This window comes from Microtus ochrogaster, linkage group LG10 (genome assembly GCF_000317375.1).
Source record: "Microtus ochrogaster isolate Prairie Vole_2 linkage group LG10, MicOch1.0, whole genome shotgun sequence".
Classification (NCBI taxonomy): Eukaryota; Metazoa; Chordata; class Mammalia; order Rodentia; family Cricetidae; genus Microtus; species Microtus ochrogaster.
In genome coordinates, this window is record NC_022035.1 from 8,671,320 (window position 1) to 8,680,861 (window position 9,542).

The window sequence follows — 9,542 nt, forward strand, 5'->3', positions numbered from 1 at the left end:
TTTCACAAAGCTTAACTCCTAATGGACCAAAGACCTCAATTTAAAACCAGATGCACTGAATCCAACAGAAGAGAAAGTGGGGAAATTGCCACAAGCTCATTGGCATAGAAAAAGACTTTCCAAACAAAACACTATTGGCACTGGTAGTAAGATCAACAATTAGGAAATGGTACTTTGTGAAGTTACATTTTTCTGTACATCAAAAAACACCATCATTCAGGCAAAGAAGCCACCTTCAGAATGGAAAAAGATTTTTAGCAACGATACATCCACTAGAGGGATAGATACACTATTCAAAGTATATAAAGGACTTTATTTTTTAAAATATTCATTTATTTATTTATTATGTATACAATATTCTGTCTGTGTGTATGCCTGCAGGCCAGAAGAGAGCACCAGACCACATTATAGATGGTTGTGAGCCACCATGTGGTTGCTGGGAATTGAACTCAGGACCTTTGGAAGAGTAGGCAATGCTCTTAACATCTGAGCCATCTCTCCAGCCCTATAAAAAACTTTAAAACTTGATATCAATAAAAGAAATAACTCTGCTAAGAAAGGGATACAGATCAAAACAGAATTGTCAAAAGAGAAAATTCAAATAGGTAAGAAACTATAAAAGAAATGTTCAGCATCCTTAGTTATCAAAGAAATGCAAATCAAAACAACTTTGAGATTTCATCTTACCCCTGTCAGAATGGCTAAGATCAAAAAACACAAGTGACTGTTCACGCTGGTGAGATGTGGAGTAAGAGGAACACTCACTCACACATTTTTTGGGGAGTGAGACTTGTACAGTCAACTATGGAAATCAGTGTGACCATTCCTCAGGAAGATGGACTCAGTCTAACTCAAGACCCAGTTATACCACTCTTAGGCATAAACACAAAAGACACCTCATCGTGCAAAGATGTTTGCTCTAGCATGTTTATTGCTGCTGCACTGATAACAGGCAGTAATTAGAAACAACTTATATGACCCTCAGCATTAGAATAGATAAAATGTGGTACATTTATACAATGGAGTATTACTCAGCTGTTAAAAAAAATGACACCATGAAATTTGCAGGCAAGTTGATGAAACTAGAAAAAAATCATTCTGAGTGAGGTATCCCAGACCCAGACAGACACATAGAGTGTAAATCGCTTGCATGGTAGATGTTAGTGGATAAGTCAATGATAACCAAGCTCCCATGCACAGAACAACAGAGAGTACTTATAGAGTAAGGGATTAGCTGGTAAAGATGGATCTCATAAAGAAAGGGAAATGAAATTGATAATTACGGATAGTATAGAAGGATTATAATGGGAGGATCAAGAGCAAGGGTGGGAAGAGAAATTTGAGGGAAAGAATATAAGAAGATACAGCTAAAATTAAGAGGCATTTGATGGGAATATGGTAACCTAATACACTAGAAACTTCCTAAAATATATACATATATATGAATGCAACCCAAATGAAATCACCAATTATTAGAGAAGACAGAAACCCAAATGTCCATGTCTTGATACCAAACAAAGCTTCCAGTACTAGAATGGGGTTACATCTAGTTTAGGTTATGGACAAATGGGTTCCATGGGATCCCCCAAATAACCCAGGCTATTCCAAGACTGTAAGTTGCTCTTCCCAGACTGACAGCAAGACCCCTAACTGAAGCTACTTATACAATTCATTGAACATAGAGAAGCCAAGCTGGTGCCTACATAAAGACTTCACCTTTATGTGCTAGCCTCTTTGGTACAGGAAGGTACTCTACACACCACCAAAACAGAAACGTGAAAACCAACACAGTCACAAAGTCTTTGATCTACCATGGTGCCCTGTCTTTGTATATGTTAGGGCAATGGTGGCACAAAGTAACCAATCAATAATTTATTTGACCGAAGGCCCAATCTGCAAGTGGGAGCCTATACCTGACACTGCTTGATAACCAAGAATCAGAGACTAGATATCCCAGTAACTTAGGATAAAACCAAATACTACCGGTCTAATTTTTTTAATATTTATTTATTTATTTATTTATTTATTTATTTATTTATTTATTATGTATGCAATAGTCTGTATGTATGTCTGCAGGCCAGAAGAGGGCACCAGACCTCATTACAGATGGTTCTGAGCCACCATGTGGTTGCCAGGAATTGAACTCAGGACCTTTGGAAGAGCAGGCAATTCTCTTAACCACTGAGCTATCTCTCCAGCACCCTACCGGTCTTGTGGCTGCGCACGCTGGTAGGATTTGCTGAAGGAGGCAGAGGCAGGAAGATCACGAGTTCGAGGCCAGCCTGGGATACCACTCTAAAATTTAAAAGTAAAATAAAATAAAAATATGGTGATAAAATGACTCCTAAAGATATTCTGCTATACTCATGGATCAGCTCATCAGAAGAGCTTCCTCCTACAGCAGATGAGAACAAACACAGACACCCACAGCCAGACATTATACAGAGAATGAGAGATCTCATTAAATCTGAACCTTGAAATGACTGGCTCTAAATGAGATGTGGTCAAGATTTCCCTCACCTCAGAGTTCAGGTAATCCTGTGGAAGAAGAAAAGAATGTAAGAGCCAGACAAAATGGAGAATGATAAGAAAACATGAACCTCTAAATCAACATGAGCAAAGCTCATATGCACTTCCAGAACCAAAGCAGCATGCCCAGAGCCTGCAGGAGAGTGTAATAGGTCCTTTACATAGACCTATTCCACTTTAGTGTTTTTATGGGATTCCTGAGTGTGTGAACAAATGGGTCTTTGATTCTTGTAACTCGCCTTGGGTACTTTTCCTTCTGCTGGGGTGTCTTGCCCAACTTTGGTGTGATAGTTTCTTCTTTATCTTATATTTTCTTTGTTTTATTTTATTATTATTTCTTAGAATCCTATTATTTTCTAATGAGAAACACTAAGGAAGCAGAAACAGATGGGAAAGGAGGAGTGACTATAATCAGGATATATGAGAAAATATTCTATTTTCAATAAAAAAGGGGGGAGGGAGAAAAGAAAGAACTAAAAGGAACTGGAAATGGGTGCAACCAACCTCAGGTTCCAGGCATATTAACACACAGGCAGATATATTTCTTTATATATTTGGCATATCTTTATGCCCATAGAAAAGTACAGATTCTGCAGTCACTGAAGTACTTGTACAAGCATGAGGACTAAAGGGTGTTTGTGGTTTTTAACTTTTATTAAAATTATTTCATTTAAGCCGGGCGGTGGTGGCACATGCCTTTAATCCGAGCACTTGGGAGGCAGAGGCAGGTGAATCTCTGTGAGTTCGAGACCAGCCTGGTCTACAAGAGCTAGTTCCAGGACAGGCTCCAAAGCCACAGAGAAACCCTGTCTCGAAAATCCAAAAAAAAAAAGTATTTCATTTAATTACCTTAGATAAAGAGTAAGAAAATTTAATATATACAGGAGTGAAATAGCTGACTTAACTATTTATTAGACTCTTATAAGTACTATTGTTCATTCCATACTTATACAAAACATCAGCTTATGGTTACCTTTGCCCCAAAGTTAACCTAAAGAGATGAAAACATACTTCTACTATTTTTAAATTTATTCTTCTCTCATAGATTGCATCCCAACTGCAGTTTCCCCTCCCTCACTCCTCCCAGTCCCTTCCCCACCACCCCTCTACCCCAGAGCCACTCCTGTCAGAAAAGAACAGGTTTCCCAAGGATATCAAGTGAACACAGCATAGCAAGTTACAATAAGATTAGGTACATACCCTCACAGCAAGCCTGGATGAGACAATCCAGTAGGAGGAAAAGGTCCCAAGAGAAGGCAGAAAAGTCAGAGAAAACTGTTGACGGAAGAGTGGCGGGTTGCATCCCACTACCCGGCTAGCTTTACCCAATATAATTACACGGAAACTGTATTCTTTTAAATACTGCTTGGCCCATTAGCTCTAGCCTCTTACTGGCTAGCTCTCACATCTAGATTAACCCATTTCTAATAATCTGTGTACCACCACGAGGTGGTGGCCCACCATGAAGGATCCAAACCTGCGTCTATCTTGGCGAAGAGAGGCATGGCGTCTGCCTCAGAGAGGAGAGGCATGGCATCTGCTCACTGCCTTCTTCCCAGCATTCTGTTTAGTCTACTCTGCCTATCTAAATTCTACCCTATCAGACCAAGCTGTTTACTTTATTAATTAACCAATGAAAGCAACAGATAGATAAAGACACTCCCACATTAGAAAACCATCACTCATATTGTTAGGAGTCCTTCAAGAATACTGAGCTCCACAACCATACATGTAGAGGACCTAGGTTAGACCCATACAGGTTTCCTGATTGTTACTTCCTTGTCTATGATCCCCTATGAGTCCTGTTTAGTTGTTTTTGTGGGCTGTGTTCTTGTGGTATCCTGTTTGGCTTAAGTCTTTGCATCTGTTCCCATCAGTTGCTGGATTAAGCTTCTCTAGTAATGAGTGGGTCTATACTCCAAGCTATGAGTATAGCAGAATATCTTTAGCAATCATTTCATTAACCTTTTTGGTTTTGGTCAGTCATATTTTGTTCTATCCTAGATCTGTAGGGTATCTGGTTCCTGGCTACACAGGCAATTTTAGGGATGACTTCCTCTTGTGGTATGGTCTCAAGCTGGACCAGTTATTGGTTGACCACTCCCACAAGTTCTCTTCCACTATTACCCCAGCCCATCGTTCAGGCAGGATAAATTGTAGGCCAAAGGTTTTGTGACTGAGTTTATGTCCCAGCCCTAACACTGTAAGCCGTGCCTAGTTATAGAAGATGGCCAGTTCAGGCTCCATGTCCCCTATTGTTAAGAGTCTTTACTAGAGTTGCTCTCAGAGATTCCAGGTGCCAGGACTCCTTAGCCTTATTCCCCTGGAAAAGGTGAGTATGCTATCTGCCTGTTCCACAGCCTCATGATGCCGGACAATCAGATGCAATAGGGAGTCAAGTCAAAAGCAGGAACTCAGTTTTTTACTGTGGGTGTCAGCTTATATATGTTAAGTGACTTCATGTGTTGTGGAGGTACCTCCAGACAATGAGAGACAACCTCCCTCTGGCTGGAGGAGCGTCCAGGGCAATTCTGGCCACCCCTAGCCCTATCAATGTGGTGATGTTAGGGGCTCTCTCTTATGTCTCCAGGTCAGGAATTCTTGTGCACGGTAAAGCACATGAGGGAAATTAATGCAAACAGGCAAATATCATTATACTGAAAGATCAGTGGGTCAGACAGGCAGAGAGTAACCCCCATCACTTGGCAGATTCAAAAATACCCATGATCTTTGGGCACCCTCTATAAAGCTATAGACCCATTATCCACATCACAAGTGAGGTTAAGAAGAGGGTGTCTGGTGTATGAGACACAAGTTGCCTTTGACATCTGCCAAAGGGGGAGAATCAGTCCTGACATCTCCCCGATCTCAGTTTTCTCATCTTGAAATACCAGCTTCATCTAGTATTTCATAAGAGCCATTTACCCCAAAGGCTTCAAAGTAGGGGAGTAGTGGCTGTAAGCAAAGCCAACAGGATTCAGGGTAGATAAGGTTTACAGCCTTAAAGGCCATCTTAATGGTCTCCATCAAATAAGGTGAGGCTTCTAATCCCACTACATCTCTACGCAGCTTGGTGAAAGATACCTTAGGTGTAGATGGGGGGGTGGAGATATGTAAAGTTGAGGTATATACAGGTAGGCATTAACTTGGAAGAAGGCCCCAGCATCCAAGGAAGGTCCTCAGGAAGTATCTCCATTCAAAGCATGAGTATAACACCATGATTATATTCCTTTTGGTATAGCCTTAATCCCCACATCTTCTCAGATAACCAAGATAGGTCTTTTTTCTTCCCCTGATCTATAAACCTTAATATCAAAGGGTTACATCTAAATCAAGTGCATCTTCCATATAGGGGGTTCCAGGATAGGGGTGCCTGGGAGACCCTGGAGATCATTATATCTCTATGTTGTTTTATCCAATGTCCAGTCCCAGTTTGTTCACATCCCCAGGAAGAACAATAGTAAATCAGGAGCACCCCACCCCCACAGTTTCAAATAGCAAAAGCAGTCCTGGGCAAACATAAAAGAGTGTTTTCAGGGGGTCATGTCACCTAAGGACATGAGATCACCCAGACTCATTAGGGTAAGATGCCTGGGGTAGGGTGCACCCCCAAGAACCTCCACATTCAGAACTCCCTTCGATCCCTGAAATCCAATCTCTCACGTCCCAGTTCCCACTAGCCAAATCACAGAGGTCAAACATCAGGTCAGGTCACCACATCCAGCGTGCCATAATCTGAGAAGTCTGGTTTAGGATCCCTCCAGTGCCAGAGCTTGACAAAACCCATGTCACCTTCTGTGGTTGGTAGTGGGGGCTTGCTGTTTGAACCTTGATTCCCATGAGAAGAATTATAAAGTGAACGTTTTGTGGAGAATGGCCCTCCCTCCTCCTCCTCCTCCTCCTCCTCCTCCTCATCCTCATCCTCTTTCTCTTCCTACTCCTCTTTTTCTTCCTTCTTCTTCGTCCTCGTCCTCTTTCTTCTTTTCCTCTTCCCTTTTCCTTCTTACTGGCTTCCCCCAAGGAATAGAGAAACAAGCAGGAGGAAAGTGCTCAAATCAGTAAGTTTGTTCTACTCCTCGGATCTCTTTCTCCAGCCAGCTTTATCAAGTTAGATGTAGTGTAAAAGACAAATAAGTAGCCGATTAAAGGCCTATAATCCAGGACACAAAGAAGAACTTGTTACTGTTATTTTTGAATAACAATCTACCTATATGCATTACAGTTATGAAAATGATTATGCCTTTTAACCCAACATTATTCACTTTAGAATAACATGACAGGTATTTGTTAACTTCACATTTCAAATGTTTTTAATTTTCACTTTGATACTACTTTTGCAAATTGTGAATTTTCTTGTGGATTTTAAAATTTTAATGTTTATTTCAAAGTACATTTTTTTTTACTTTAGAACCATGGGAGTACTATGCTCCATTGAATTTTTAAGTTTAAGTTAGAGTAATTTCTCCACAAAGCACTTTTCCTGAAGATGGGCAGAGTCTGGATGCTAGGTTAAGCAAACGTTTTGATTCACTGACAGTGGCATGAATCTGCCCTCCATCCAAGGCTCACAAACATGCCTCTGCCTCAGCTCAGAGTGTTTTACACGTGAAATTTTCATTAGACTTAGCATCAAGTTTTGTGTAGTGAGAGGCCAGCACTTTAATAGAATATTTTTAATTAAATGATAATAGCTTTGTGCTGTATGAAAAGATAGTGAACACATTCCAACATGGGAGATAGAATAGTTATAGGTCAGACAATGAGCACACACAGAAAGTTCTCATTAATTACTTTCTTAAACAAAAATGTGAAAAATTAAATAGGAATACTCAAGATATATAGATATTAGAAGCTGGGATAAGCTGTATATTCATAATTAAAACCCACTTTCATTACTCATTATTTTAAAAACAAATTTCCAAGAGAGATGTACTATAATTATAAGTCAAAACTCTTTTTCTTTTGAGACTAGCCATTTATGACTCAAAACTGAAAAGAAAAAATGATTATCTGTAAAACAGGGAGTGGATGTGCACTCTTGTGTTTATAGACTGTGGCATTAATTTAAATGCTAAGAACCACAGCATCTTTGTGAAGATTTCACAAAACTTTAATTAAAGTTTGAGGAATTAGCAAGTTAAATGCGCATATAAACAGATACGCTCATTATAGTTTACATTTGGGAGAGCAGTACAGGCTGCTTCTGCCTTTGCCGCATTTGTATACCAACTGCCTCTACTAGCTTTCCACTTCCATCTATAAGGACACTTTGCATTTGCCTTTTAGCCAAATCATTTTGAAATATTCTGAAACATGGAAGTATATTCTAATTTCCAATGTCGATATTTTTAAAAATAATTTGAATAGAATCTTATTACATATGTAGAAAAAAACATAAACAATAGCTAATTAGCTCAATGAATGCTTTTATTCTAAATATAATAATCACCTTGGCCTTTATGGTTTAGCTTTGCCAGGTGTGCGTTATGTGTGTCTGTTTGTACATATGCATGCATATACAATCACACAGCATTCTCTGTGGAATATGTATGTGTTGTATGTGTTTGGTCTCTTTTGATTTATATCATTGTTGGTAGCTTTGCTTTTAGGACAAGGCCTCATCTAGCCCATGCTCCCTTCCAGTTCCTGACCCTCCTACCTCCATTGCCCAAGTGCTAGGACTTATAGACATACATCATGTTTGTCTAGATAACACCCAGCATTTTTTCAAAATTCTTCAATGCTATTTGGTGTTTATTTTAGCTTCCATAGAGCATCCCACAATAAAATTACAACAATTTATCGATTTTATTGTTAAAGGATATTTGGGTTTTAGCCAGGTTTCAACTTATTATAAATAATATTCCTGTAAACACCTTTGTGCACATATTTCTATTGAGTTGTATATTAAGGGAATAAACTGCTGTATCACAGGATGAATATTCTTTATTGTTACATAAAACAGAATCTTTCAAAATTATGATCACTGTTTATACTTCTACCAGTGATGTATGAGATTTCTACAAATGCACTATTTTGAGCCTTGAAATTGAACCATGTTAAACAGTATTAATAAGATCTTATGTGTAGATCGATCTCATTCTAGTCTGTGGCACACCTTTGTAGTGTGTGTGTGTGTGTGTGTGTGTGTGTGTGTGTGTGTGTGTGTGTGTATGTATGTGTGTGTGTTTGATGTGTCCAGGTCTGTGAAGGTCAGAAATCAATTTCAGAACTGTTGCTCAATCTCTCTCTACTTTTCTTTGAGAGTGGCTCTCTCACTAAGCCTGCAGCTCATTGACACACTTAGGCAGGCTGGCCAGCAAGCTCTGGGCTGCTTTGCATCTTTACCTTTCCAATGCAGGATTCATAGGCACATTACTACACACAGATATCTTATGTGGGTCCTGGAGATGTGAACTCAGTCCCTAATGCTTGTGTAGGAAGACCTTTATTTATTGTATTTCACCATGCCCTCTGTACTCTCTTAATGGCAATTCTTTCTTTTCCTAGTAAAGAAATCAGTTTCTAATCTTGCAGCCATGGTAGACATATTTTCTTTCTTGTTCTATATAGGTTTTACTATATTGATTTGGTTTTTAAAAATCAAATTTGTAAATCATGGGTATTGGAGATTAAGCTATACTAGAATGCTTATCAGAACATTAATTAGTGAAACAGGAGGAACCTTAGGTTCCATATAAAATTTTTCAAAATCAAAAATTTCTAAAATGTCCTCTGAGCCTCAGAGGAAATATACAAATCATGTATTTAGGGATAGGGTTCAGTGTTCTGCCTGGCATCTATTGGGTCTACATGTCTGACAATTGAATTATAGTTGTCCTGATATGCTAGAGAGCAAGTTGTTGCTTTGGGAAGGAAGAAATCAGAATTGTTGATCACCCTTATACAGAGGAAAACCTTTTTAGTTCTTTTTGAGAAAGGCAATAGGTCTCTGCTAAGAAAGTTATACTTGTTTTGCCTCATTCACTTGGATTGTGGTTTTTTTTTTTTTT